Source organism: Sturnira hondurensis, unplaced genomic scaffold (genome assembly GCF_014824575.4).
Source record: "Sturnira hondurensis isolate 20B ecotype Veracruz unplaced genomic scaffold, ASM1482457v3 Scaffold0005279, whole genome shotgun sequence".
Classification (NCBI taxonomy): domain Eukaryota; kingdom Metazoa; phylum Chordata; class Mammalia; order Chiroptera; family Phyllostomidae; genus Sturnira; species Sturnira hondurensis.
In genome coordinates this window covers 11814082-11828558 of record NW_028077910.1, presented here as the reverse complement: position 1 = coordinate 11828558, position 14477 = coordinate 11814082, and positions in this window count along the sequence as shown.

Below are 14477 nucleotides of genomic sequence, written 5' to 3'. Positions count from 1 at the left end.
CAATATGTCATATGGCTGAATCACTTTCATTTTTTTAAGTTTTAGATTCAATATCATCTTCTAGAAAGTATTTTCTTATCGTTTCAGCTGAGAGAGAAAAAGTATGAAAATAAAACAAACAAACAAATAAGAAAATTACCCAGTTGCCTCAGCCTCAGATTTTTTCTCTTTCTCATCAGCATCCAATTTTTTTTGATCAAAAGTATTTTTCCATTTTATTTCAAGTATTTCCATTTCATGAAATGAAAAATATGCAAGTACCTGGTTTCTTATTTGGGGGTCTCAAAAATTACTACTACACTGAAAGACACACTGTACCAAAAGTTGAATGTAACATGATTGAGAAAATGTGGTTTGAATATATATATTTATACAAATAGATGTTTTGACATGCTTTTACAGTTTCATAATTCTCAATTCAGTATGTGGAGGATGCAAAATAATGTAATGCAATTAACTTGCTCTGTGCACTTGGAAAAGATTATACAGATTTGCTCATATAAGTATTTTGAAATACTCAAGTTTATCTCTCCTATTGGTTAATAGCAAATTTTGCAAAGTTGTCCGTATTTTTTAAAACTTCTCTTATTTTTCTTTTCTTTTTTTTAAAGATTTTATTTATTTATCTTTAGAGGGGAAGGGAAGGAGAGAAGGAGAGAAACATCAATGTATGGTTGCCTTTTGTGCGTCCCCTGCTGGGAGTTGGCCTGCAGGGAACTGGCCTGCAACCCAGGCATGTGCCTTGACTGGGAATTGAACCGCGATCGTCTGATTCGAAGGCCCGCACTCAATCCACTGAGCTACATCAGCCGGGGCTTCTCTTATTTTTCTTATTAAAAAATGAGTTGCAGAAGTAGTTTCAGTAATTCGGCCATTTTGGACTCACTAATTTCTAGCTCCTCCTTCTTAATTAGCAGCCTATTTATGTATCATTGCTTGTTCTGATGAATTAAAAACAATTTACATTTTTAAACATTCTGCTGACATGAAACTTTTGCTCCTTTATTTTATTTTATCCTTAAAGACTTTTCATATATTTTCTTTCACTATTTTGAAGAATACAGTCTTTTTTTTTAACCTGAAACACTAAGAGGAGGACTTCATCAAAACATCTTCTCATTTATAGCAACAACCTAGCATCAACTAGAAAAAAATTAGGATAGCAGTGTGTGTGCTGTTTAATAGACAGCTCGTTAACAACTGGGGAGAAACTGCACCGGTTTGCTGACTGGATTATTTATTAAAGCCAAAACACAAATGAGTAAAAAAAAAAAAGATACAGTGGCAGTAAGAAAAATAATTTTAGGCTTAATCTGTATTGAACTAATTATGTTTCAATCCGTATTGAAAAAAAACATTAACTAGCAAAAAAATGAAACAAAACAACAACACCAGCAACAACTATCGACTGTGCCATCCTCTCTCCAAAGAATCTCTGAGTTAGAAAGGTTTGAGCTACCATGCACCATAATGTACCCACTTGATAAAGAATGGTTTTCTTAGGTGTTGCTTAAATAAGTTTTATTTCTAGATAAATATGAAATCAACAAATATAATAAGTCCTGAACATTTAATTACTGTTATTTGGGATGGTCATGTCTCAGCTCACAGTTTTAGGACTTTTTTCTTTTTATTTATAATATTGAATGTTTGTTCTTGTTTCACAAGGAAAATAGTTGAGAAACCCTAATACCAGTACTGCCTTCTTCTCTAAGAATGTTTCCTACATTTAGTGAGGCAATAAAAATAATGTTTAGTCCTGGCTGGTGTAGCTCAGTGGATTGAGCACGGGCTTGTGAAGCAAAGGGTCACTGGTTCAATTCCCAGTCAGGGCACATGCCTGGGTTGCAGGCCAGGTCCCCAGTAGGGGACAAATGAGAGGCAACCACAACTGATGTTTCTTTCCCACTCTTTCTCCTTCCCTTCCCGCTCTCTAAAAATAAATAAATAAAATACTTTAAAAAATAATGTTTAGTATTAGCATCTTGTATGTTAATTTCAAACATTTATGACTTAATATATTCATATGTAAGTCTCAACTGAGCTCTGAGAATGAAAGCTGTCTTAATTAGTACTTTTGCTTGATTCTGTGACTGGATCGATTTGATTTTACTTTACTACAACCTGTGCCTTCTTGTTCATTTTTGTTGTTCATATATTTTGATGAAATAGCTACTCTAAAATATATCTTGGTAAAGTTATTTAATTTTGTTTTTATCTGTGTATTTTTGTGTTTTCATTTAACGCACTACAAAACTGACATTTTGGGTAGAATCACAGTTGCCTGGGTCTTAACCAGCACCAAGAGAATGTGTGACAGTTTCGTCACCCCATGAAACGCCTCATGTCACACTCCCATTGTTACACCGTTCCCACCTCTGGCAACCACTTAGCTTTTCCCCATCATTATAATTTCAACTTTTCGAGAATGTCATATCAGTGGAATTATTCCATAAGTAACCTTTTGAAACTGGCTTATTTCACTCATAACGCCTTCCTGCCTTGGAGTTAGGCAAGAGTTCTCAGACATGACACTAAAAGCAAACGATTTAAAAATGATAAATTGCACTTCATAAAAATTTCTTAAATTTGCTATGTCAAAGACATTGTTGAATTTCCTTTTAAGTAAGACACATACAGGACATACCTACAAATGATATATTTAACAAATGATTTGTATGCAGAATGTTTTTTAAATGATGTTGAAGCTCAGTGGTAAGAAATATATACCTTATTTTAAAAGTGGCTGAAAATTATGGAAGAAATGCTTTTTATTTAAAATATTTTTTGACTCAATGCTAGAAAATACTGTGCAATTTTAATTTTAATTTTTAGGCTTTTTTCAATATTAGTGCTTTTGATGTTTTTGTTCAACTTTTCTTGGTTCATAAAATAAAGCCTTTTGCTGCTCTTTGGAAGCCACATTAGAGCAACTGAATGGAAGAGACAAATATTGTACTCACTTTGAAGGTTCCTGAAAACTAAAGGACAGTGTTTGTTAACTCACATGGACATACCTAAGGATGGGATGCAAAAGATTTGTATTTTGTGTAACAGAGAGTCCTTATATGCTCATAAACCATTACACTATATTCATATGTATTCTCTCTTTCATTGTCTTCATAGGTTCATCCCCAATACACCCTAATCTATAATTATTGTAATCTTTCTGTTACATAAATTATAATTTTTTTACTAGAAAACCTCATACTCACAATAACTGTATAAGGATATGTATTACTTTGCTAAGGCTATTATAACAAAATACCACAGACTAGGTGGCTTAAACAACAAAAATTTATTTTCTCATAGTTCTGGAGTCTGGATGTCAAATATCAAGCTACTGGAAGTGTTGGTTTCCTCTAAAGCCTCTTCCTATTATTTGCAGATAATCGCTGCCTTGCTGCTTGTTATCCTGTGTAGACGTGGCCTGCTGTCTCTCTGTATGTCCTATCTTCTCTTCTCTTAAGGACACCAGATTGGCTTAGAGAGCACTCTAATGACTTCATTTTAACTTAATTACATCTTTAAGGTCCTAGCTACAAATAGAGTTGTATTCTGAGGTATGTGGAAGGTTAAGGTGAAGCGTAAATTTTTGTGGTGGCAAAATTCAGCCCGTAATGGGAGGCATAATAGCTATGCAATGTAATATTGTTCATACTACTATATTACTTGAGAAATTTGAAATATTTGTGTAATTTACATTTGAGTAATCACATTAAGAAAATTAGTTTACTCTGATGGCCCCCTGCATTATATGAGAATGTTTAATTCTGACATTAGTTCATTGTACTTATGAAAAACAAATATTATTAGGTTTAATCATAAAGATATATTTAAAAAAATGAAAATCCAGGTGCATTTTTACATAGCAATTAAATATCCAGAATTTGACTTATCAGTTAAAATCTTTCAACATTCTACTGTTATTCTCAAACCTTAATTCTATGAATAATTGAGAATTCACTCTATCTAAATGGATTTTTAATAAATAAAATAGAAAAATTAGAAATGCATTTAACAACTAATTAATATTTCGGATTAAGCTATGGCTCTTTTATAAACTGTTTCACAATGTCATTTTTTCATGAGTATATCGATTTAATTTAGAAAATTTTGGAGATAAAATTAAAACTGAAAGGTGAACTAGATCAAGTTACCATACTTTGTAGTGTGAAAGTTATTAGTCTATGGTTTTGCTTATAAAATTTCCCACAAATATACTACCTGCATAGTCATGGTTAAAATCCCAGAAAAGGTAATTCATTCATTTGCCTTAATGTTCTGTGGTGGAATATATTGATTCTGGCTCCAGCACAATAGAAAAAACAATTATAATATATGTACATTAAACATTTTAACTAACTCACACTGACTCTTTCTAAACTAATTTATCATCAGTGAATGAGTTTCTCATTAGTCACACAAAATTAAAGAAAATATTTTCATCGGTCAATTTAGTACAAACTGTGTGTACTTGTACAGTATGGTGGGCCTTCACCATCTGTGACCACAGGAGGACCCTAACTGACTTAGTGGAAACTCACAGCCTGTCCAGCTTTAGGCAAGAGGATGCGCCTCCTGTTAAACACAGGAAACCATGTAAGGCCTTTCACCTAGACGTTTGGTAAAAAAAACAATGAGCAACCTTGAAGAGAGTCTGTAACATTTTTCTTGAGCATGGACCAGTCTCCATGCTTGGGCCTCCCAGATGGAGTTTCCAAATTGCTACACAGGAAAGTAGAGCCTAAAAGAAAAGGGACTCCCTGGTGAAGTGGGTGAGAATTTGTAAGGCAAGGTCCAGAGAGAGGGAACACCAGAACAGCAGAGAAAGGGCCCTGGGTATAAGCGTAAGGGTTTCCCTCAAGTGCTTGCCTGAATTCTCTCACTTTTATAAGGACAGACTCTAAAAGGAATAAAAACACAGCTGCTGGAGGGTTAGACAGGAGAAAAGATTTCAGAGGCAATAAAGTACTGAAGAGACATTGGAGTTCTGACTTAGCTAGAGTGGTTAATTTTCCAAAATAAGTTATTATTGAAATTATGATCTCATAATAAAGTTATTAATAAAGCAAAAAAGCAGTAAAATGTATTTTGAGACCATTGGAGAACATTAAATATTGATTGACTTCATATAAGTTGTTAAGAAATTACTGTTAGTGATATTTAGTGAGCTCTGGTTGTCAAAATGCCCTTATTTATTAAGATACATATAGAAGCACTTATGAAAAAAATGACATGATTAGAAGTTTTAAAAATATATATATTACAGCAGCATAGAATGAAAGCAAGAGGAAAAGAACAGAAGAACAAACAATGTAAAGACAAAAGAGTGGAGAGAAATAAAGAAGGAAGAAAGGAAGGATATTAGTTTAATAGCTAAAAGCATCAGCTTATTGATATTACTCACAATTTTGTAAGTCAGCTGTGCTGTTCTTGTCTGGGTCAACTCAGCTTTGTTTGCTGGGACTTCTGATCTGTCTGTAGTTGGTTGGGATTTAGCTGACGGCTGCAAGATCTTGGATGGTTTCACTTGTTCTGGAAGTTGGCAGGCTGTTGGTCTTGGTTTTTCTACATTTAACTTTTTACCTTCTATCAGTCTAGCAGTTTTTCACATGGTGGTCTCAGAATTCTGAGCACAGCAAAATGAGACTAATTCCAATACCCAAGTTTTTTTTTTAAAAGACTCCGCTGGAAAAAAGGAAAAAGGATGCATGGATACGCACAAGAGTGTGGTGATTGTAGGCGGGGGAGGGGGTATAAGGGGACTAAATGTTAATGGAAAAAATACAATATATACTTTTTAATTAAAAAGGAAGACTCTGCTAGAATTATGTTTGCTAATGTTCCATTGGGAAAAGCAAGTCACTGACCAAGTGTAGATTCAAAGAGTGGAGAAATGGACTCTACCACTTGAGTTGCAAAATCACACTGCAAAATAGGGTACGTAAAGGATTGGGAAGATTATATAGCCATTTTGTAATTAAAAGAAGTCAGGAAAGGAGCAAAGGGAGACAAAGGAAGGAAGGAAGGAAGAGGGAGGGAGAAAGGAAGGAAGGCTGTTAAGCAAGTGTGACAGAATGTGGATAACTTGAATTTGGGGGTTGGAATAGGGTGTATCTTTCTATTTTGAATATTGTAAAAACTTTCAACAATATAGAGAAATTAAGAAAAAGACTTGCTAACAGAAAAGAATTCCAACAACTATTTGATTGTGGTCAGCAGTTTTTTGTTAATTATCTTCAATTGATCAGGTCCACATAAATTCCAGAAATGTTAAAAATGAGTGACTCAAAGTAAATTTAAAATAGTTTTTTGTACATCATCCTTATATTTTATATATTATCAATATTGCTGTTATAGCAAGAGATCTACTGGCTAAAATCTTTTTCAAATGAGCTGCTTCTATAATATTTCTATAGAGTTCATAGGCTAAATATATAACAAAGAGATACCTTTGGTACTAAAGTAATAATCCAAAAAATATTTATATGACTGGACATTCAAAAATTTAAGAGGCACATTAAGTGTAGAGTTGTATTCTCTACATTTGACATCTTACTTATGGACCTGATAATGCAGAGAAAAAAACAGGTTTTTTTCTACAAGCTGTTGATCTAGAGAAATGATCTGTCAGCAGCAGAGAAGCTGTCAACCATAAAGAAACAGTAAAATGCAGTGACTAAAGAAGTATTTATTATAATGTAGACTTATTTTGAAAATTAATGTAATATTACTAGGTAAAATAAATTGTGAACCCAACTAAAATCAGTATGTTTATATATAGGAAAACATCACAATACTTGTAATTAATTAAGTAATTAATATATTATAAATGAGACTTTGAAATTTAGGTCAATACTCATCTATAGTTCAACATGTCAATATTGGAATAGGGCAGTGATTATCTAAGTATTTCTCATATATATATATAGCTTGTATGTGTAAGATATAATTTGTCCCAGGTGAGTTCAGGCCAGGGAGAACTAACAAAAAATACTTTTAGATATTTGAAAGTTTTGAATCAAACCTTGAGTTTATGGGAAATATAACAAATTGATAAATTGCAAGGAAAAGACTGAAAGCTATATTTTAACTTCAGAGGGATGAACAAAAAGTGAAGATACAGTATTTACTACAATTTTAAGAACACCATGCAGGAAATTTCTCAGTAGGAAACCTTGGAAGTCAATAAAAGCAAATTAACTACTGAAATGACTCTCCGGCAATCTGGGAAATGCCAGTTTTCCCTTCGCCTCTAGAACTGAAATTCTTTTATAATTGACAAATAAAAGTCTTTTATGAATACCACAACCTCCCACAAATGGGAAGAAAGATGCTTATTCCAGCACATTTGTCCATGTGCGAAAATAATTTTCTTCTATTAGAAGTCTAAATGACATTTTGCTTTCCATCAGTGAGTCTGTTTCCATTTTCCTTGTTAGTCCAGTTTGTCCATTAGAGTCTACATATGAGTGAAATCATACGGTACTTGTCTTTCTCTGACTGGCTTATTCTCTGGCTTAAAAGAATGTTCTCCAGGTAGTGGAGCAGGGAGGTTAAAGGGTAAAGGGATTGAGCACAAAAGGAAAGGACTCATAGGCATGGACGACACTGTGGTGATTACTGGGGAGAGAGAGGGTATAAGGGGACTAAATGTTAATAGAAAAAATACAGTAAGATTCAATTTATAAACACCTAAATGAAATCATGTTAGACTCCAACAACTACATATTCCCCTGTTTTTATGTACTAATTTCATTTAGTAAAAGTTAAATGTTAACATGAATATAATGTGTGTTTCTACATAATTTAGGTGAATCAAAAATATAATAAATTTAAAGGGCATTTATTGTGACAAATCTTACTAGGGTAATATACGCCCATTTACTTCTCATCTATTGGTGCACTTAAAGACATCACAAAAGTCTCTCTCAGATTGTACTGTAAATTTGACAATTTTAACTTTTAAACTATTTTATTGAACTCTTGATTGCATAAGCATGATTTGAGAAATTAGTATGCTTCTCTCTATATTTTGGGGTCTCCTCATCTTTTTTATGTTTTATTAAATTTATGAGGGTGACAATATAAATTTGGTTGTTGATAGAAAATAGGATATCAATACTCTGGCCATTCCTGTTTTACCATTTCCTTGACACTTTTACCCCAACCTCAGCTTTTCAGTCAAGCCCCATAGTCAAACCCTATACTATAATTCTCAAAAATTATCAGACATTATCATCTTCTGGCTTGTTTATCAAAAATAACAAATGTAATTCAAATATGAAAGTTCACTTCCACTATCTTGTATATACAGATATGCTTTTTCTTCTATTGCAAACTTTTCACTATTCAATACATCATCAGACCCTCCATGTGAATTGATATTCTATCACAATCTATTCAAGAATAGGAATTCTTATAAATTTTCCTTTTATTTCCTGCATCACGAGTTTTCCCTTTTTATTGGATCCTCTTCATAAGCATGCTAGATTCCAGAGTTGTATGTTAGGCACACCCCAGACTATATAGAGAGCGTGCACACACACTATATATGGAGTGTTACACTACTTTATCAGACCCCATACAAACTGCACATTTTGATAATAACAAGTATTTTGATCACCAGGACATGGTTCTACTTACTTCCTTAGACTTTGTGCCTTGTTAGATTTTCATTATTTTACTCACTTATTTATCATTTATAAAGTTCCAAAGTGGAATTTTATTGTGAAAAGTGGAATATAACAAATTTTAAAAGCCAGTGTGGCCTTGTCTGAGTATATTAATTGCATAAGTTCCTTGCCATTAACATTAAAATAATCATCAAGAATATGTTAGTTTTCATTGATATATATGTGTACAAAACTACTTGTAAATACAGTGTTTTGCTAAGCACTATATTTAAAGTAATATTTTCATTCTTAATTAATTTAATTCTTAGGTTATTTCTTGTACTTATAGTTTTCTCAAACTCTAATATAAAATGTATTTAAAGTTTTGGAAAAACTAGACCATTTATTTCTTAGAGAAAAAAATATTTTGCTCTACAATTGTAAAGTTTAAGGACTTGTTTATCCCCTAAGGTGTAGAAATATTGATGGAAATTTTATTTTAATTAAAAATTAAAATTTCTGGTGGGTTTCAGAGATCAGAGCATAGTGATTCTATTTCTTAAACATTGCTGAGATAACTTACTTTGTTTAGATTCTGTTCTGAACACCTTTATAGAGATATTTTTTAAAAAATGAAATGTTTTGATTGAATTGAGATTCCAATAACTTTGAGTCATATTTTTCTGAATTTTAATATAATGCAAATAGAAACAAAAACAATTTTATAAGAAATAAAGTTCTACTGACACCGAATCTAGGTTATTTTTTATAAATTAAGGTTATGATTTTAATTTTGTTTATTATAAATACTTCTGAAAACTTTCATTTGGGATAATTTGCCATTTTGTTTTATTTATTTACTTATTTATTTATTTATTTATATTGGGCTGACATGGGATTATATAGGTTTGCATTGTATATTTCTACTATACATAATCTTCATATGGCATTTTGTGACCAATGCACAAAGTCAAATCATCTTCTGTTATGACATATTTCACCTCCTTTTTATTTTATTACCTCCTTACCACGTTTCCATCTGGTAACCTTTGTCTGTGTCTATGAGTTTTTTATTTTTTCTTGTTTGTTCATTTGTTGCTTTTTGTTTTATATCTCACATATAAGTAAAATAATTTGGTTCTTCAATTTTTCTCTTTGACTTATTTCACTTAACATTGTATACTCAAGGTCCATCCACATTGTCCCTAATGGTATTATTTCATCTTTTTTACTTTAAATATTTTATTTATTTATTTTTAGAGAGAGGGGAGAGGGGAGGAGAAAGAGAGGGAGAGAAACGCTGGTGTCTGAGAGGAACATCAATCGGTTGCCTTTCGCTCATGCCCCAAGTGGGACTGGCCTGCAACCCAGGCATTTGCCCTGACAGGTAATCAGGCCGGCAGGGACCTTAATGTTTTTCTGGACGATGCCCCACCCACTGAGCCACACCAGTGGAGGTTATTTTATTTTTCTTATTGCTGAGTAGTATTCATTGTGTATAATACTTAGAACACACTATAAAAATTATAGTTTATTTAAAATGTTTTATTTTACTTTAATATGACTTTTAAAAACCTGAAAAAGGGAAATGATATGAAAATATTGTAGTATCTGCTTCATATCCATATAAATCTGGATTTGAATTCAGATTTTGAAATAGAAAATTGGGGAAGGTTTTTCAGGAACATCTATAAAGGGCACATGGACAAAACCAAAGTGGGGTAGAACCAAGGATGGGAAGTGGGGATGACTGGGGTAGGGGAAGTGGTGAGGGGAAGGAGGAGACAACTGTACTTGAACAACAATAAAACAAAATTTTTAAATTAAAAAAATAAAAATAGCAATTTGGACACTTTGTTTACTTTCTCAGTGAAGCATTTTTTAACTGAAATTGCTATAGTATTTCACATAAGTTTTGTTGTAAATTAAAATTTAAAAATATAGTAGAGTTACTTAACTTAATATTTGGCACACAAGGAGAGCTTCATGGAGTAGCAGTTACAGCTCGGAATTCACCAGCTTTACATAATCTTTCATGTGTTCAAGGCATATCATTTAGTTTTTGTTTCTTAGTTTGTTTCCTAGATGAAATCACCCTGCATATTCAAATTGTCATCTTGCTAAAGTGCAGAGACTTTAAACAGCATTATTTTAATAGCAGTGAAAGAAAAGGGTTTTTACTGCCTCTTGGGCTTCACTCCACAATTCACAGAGGGCTTCAAGGTCTTACAACAAAAGCCGAAAGGTGGTATGGCTTTTCTGTTTCAATAGGTGGGAAGCCATAGGAACTGACACAGTTCATTCCACAGTGTTCCCTGGAATCTCTCATAGATGCTTTTATATATTTTATTGATTGTGAAAAGAAGTGAAGCAGAGAAAAACAAATAAGCAGTACTTCCTGATTCTGTATAACCGGGTACATGGTTAAGGTCTATATGTTTACATATATCTATGTGTATGAAGGGAATTCATAATAAAGGAAAAGCCTGTAAATTTCTGATTTTGAAGAAAAATATATCACAGAATGATCTGGAAATATTTATTTTTATAAAATGTGATTAAAAACTGACCATAAATTTAGATCAAAAATAAAAATTAAAAATATAAAGTATTTCTGAGTTATGTAAGAGAAATGCTTACTCATAGTTCAGGCTTTATTATACTTAGAAGCTGATGAATCAGAAAGGAGAACTAAATAAATAATAAATTTAACTGAGAAGGAAAAAATAATTCAAAATGAAGTCATGTTTAGCATTTTCTGTCTGAACTAAACCATGAGCTTTACATGTTATGGACAGAACTCATAAATATGCTAAACACAAATATAAAAATGCTAAAAGTCTAGCCTGAGCTAACAATAAACTTCTTAGTCACAGAAAATGCAGTAACGCATTATTAAAAACTTAAGAGTTAAGAATTGTTTTCATAGTAATTTTGTCTGGAAAGCCACGCAATACTACTTCTTAATGAAATAGCATTTACTGTCTTTCTATGCCTTTAGGCCCAATCCATTAATAAAGAGATAAAAAAAAGAGAGAAGGTAATCCTGAAGAGCTAGAGAAGAGGAAACAATACACAATAGTTGGTTTTTATAAAAGCTTAACTTTTCATCAGGAGAAACCAATATTTGTTAAATTCATGAGAGATAGAAAGTTAATTTCCTGTTAAGGGATAAAGGATTCTCAAACAAAAACGTGCCGAGTGTATGATGATGTTAATATTAAAGTGAATGAGTCACATGGGTATCACCATAATCAGTGCTTTTTATGATGATTCAAAGTCATGTAGAAAAATTTAAATTATATATCATATACTTAAAAAGGTAGCATTCAATGTTACATAACTTTGCAAAGTTATTAATGACTTCACCTGGGCTTTATTAGTCCATCTCTTTAATAAATCTGATCTTCCACTCTGCAACAAAAATTGCATATTTACTCTTCAAATGACTTGTCCAGATTTATAAGTAATTCCCACATAATCTCACTGCCAGAAGAGAATCTTGCCTATGTTTTCTCTTTTTTCAGGAAAATTCTCGTGTGTTCTACACTGTTCTACTTACTTTGTCCAAAGTGCCCCTTATTTAATAATGCATCCTTTATTTATTTCTTTCTGTCTACTACCAAAATTCTCCACTTCCCTACTAGATTTTTGTAAGGTTACCTTACACACTGGTTGTTCACTATCCCTTTACAGGGTCTGCTTCTGGACAACCCAACTGAACACACATAAGTTCTAATTAAATATATTAAAAAATTGACTGGATTTTAGGGTTTGGGGCACATGAGGCCATATACAGATGATGTATCATAAAACTGTACTTAAAACTTATATAATTTTTAATCTGATTTTTTAATTTTATATATATTTTTGTGCTATTATAGTTGTTCTTGTTTTTTCCCCTCCCTTTCCCTACCTCAACTCAGCCCCACCCTCTTCACTGCCCAAGCCAATCCCACATTGTTGTCTGTGTCCATGGGTTATGCATATGTGTTCTTTGGTTAAATACTTCGTCATCTTTCATCCTGTTCTTTCCCTCCCTTCTACCAGCTGTCAGTCTGTTTTATGTTATCTAAACTTCGGTTACTATTTTGTTTGTTGGTTTATTGTGCTCATTATATCCCACATATAAGTGAGATTATTTGGTATTTTTCTTTCACTGACTGGCTTTCTTCACTTAACGTAATTTTCTCCAGTTCCATTTGTGCTGTTGCAAAACATAAGTTTTTTAAAATTATTCCCAGAAGTGGAATCGCTGGGTCAAAGGACATTCCATTTTTAATTTTTTAAGGTTACTCAATATTGTTTTCCATAGTGCCTGCACCAATCTGCATTCCCACCAACAGGGCACTAAGGTTCCCTTTTCTCCACATCCGTGCCAACACTTGTATTTTTGTTGATTTATTGATGGTAGCCATTCTGTCATATGTAAGGTGATATATTTTTGTGGTTTTAATTTGAATTTCTGTGAAGATTAATGATATTGTGCATTTTTCATATGTCTACAGGCCATCTGTATATTCTCTTTGGAGTAATATCTATTCAGGTCTTCTGCCTTCCCATTTTTTTCATTGGACTGTTTGTCTTCCTGGTGTTGAATTGTATTAGTTCATTGTATATTTCAGAGATAAAACCTTTGCAGATGCATAACTGGTAAAAAATATTCTCCCATACAGTGGGTTCCCTATTCATCTCACTGATCTCTTTGAGCTTACAGAAGGTTTTAATTGGATGTAGTCCCATTTGTTTAAATAGGCTATGTTTCCAGTTCATTGGGAGTTATATTGGCAAAAATATTCCTACATTTATATCTGAAATTTTAGTGTGTATGTTTACTTCTAAGATTTGTATGGTTTCATGACTTACATTTGGAAGTCTTCTTTCAATTTTGAGTTTATTCATCTGCATGGTGTAAGTTGGTGGTCTAGTTTCATTTTTTTGCATCTACCAGTCCAGTTTGTCAACACGATTATTGATAAGACTCTTTCTGCTGCATTGTTCATTCTCACCACCTTTGTCAAATACCAAGTGTTCATATAGGCTTGGGTTTATTTATAGGCTCTGTTCTGTGCCATTAATTTACATGTCTATACTTGTGCCAGCACCAAACTGTTTTGATTACAGTGGCTTTTTGTTAATTTGATATCAGGAATTTGATACCTCCAGCTTTGTTCTTTTTTTGTAAGATTGCTGAGGCTATATGGGGCCTTTTTTTGTTCCATATAAATTTTTGAAATATTTAGTCTAGTGCTGCAAAGCATGACACTGGTATTTTAATAGGAATTGCCTTGAATGTATAGATTGTTTTGGGAAGAATGACCATTTTAATAATGTTAATTCTTCCAATCCATGAACATAGTATACACTTCTGCTTATTTGTATCTCTCTTGATTTATTTATTCAGTGCCCTGTAGTTTTCTGAGCACAGATCTTTTATCTTTTAAGTTAAATTTATTCTTAGGTAGCTTTAGTTGTTGTTGTTCCAATAGTAAATGGAATCATTTTCTTAGTTTCTCTTTCTGATAGCTCATTGGTGTATACAAATGCAGTCAGTTTCTCGGTATTAATTTTGTATCCTTGTACTTTGCTGAATACATTTATTAGGTCTAATGGTTTTGGTGGAGTCTTTAGGGTTTTCTATGTGTGATATCATGTCATCTGAGAATAATGACAGCTTTACTTCCCTCTTTCCAGTTCGGATTTCTTTTTTCTTCGTGTTTGATTGCTGTGGCTAAGACTCACAGAACTATGTTGAATAAGAGTGGTTAACGTGGAAATTCCTATCTTGCTCCTGATCTTAAGGGGAAATCTTTTAGTTTTTGCCCACTGAGAATGATGTTAGCTGTCAGTTTTTCCTAT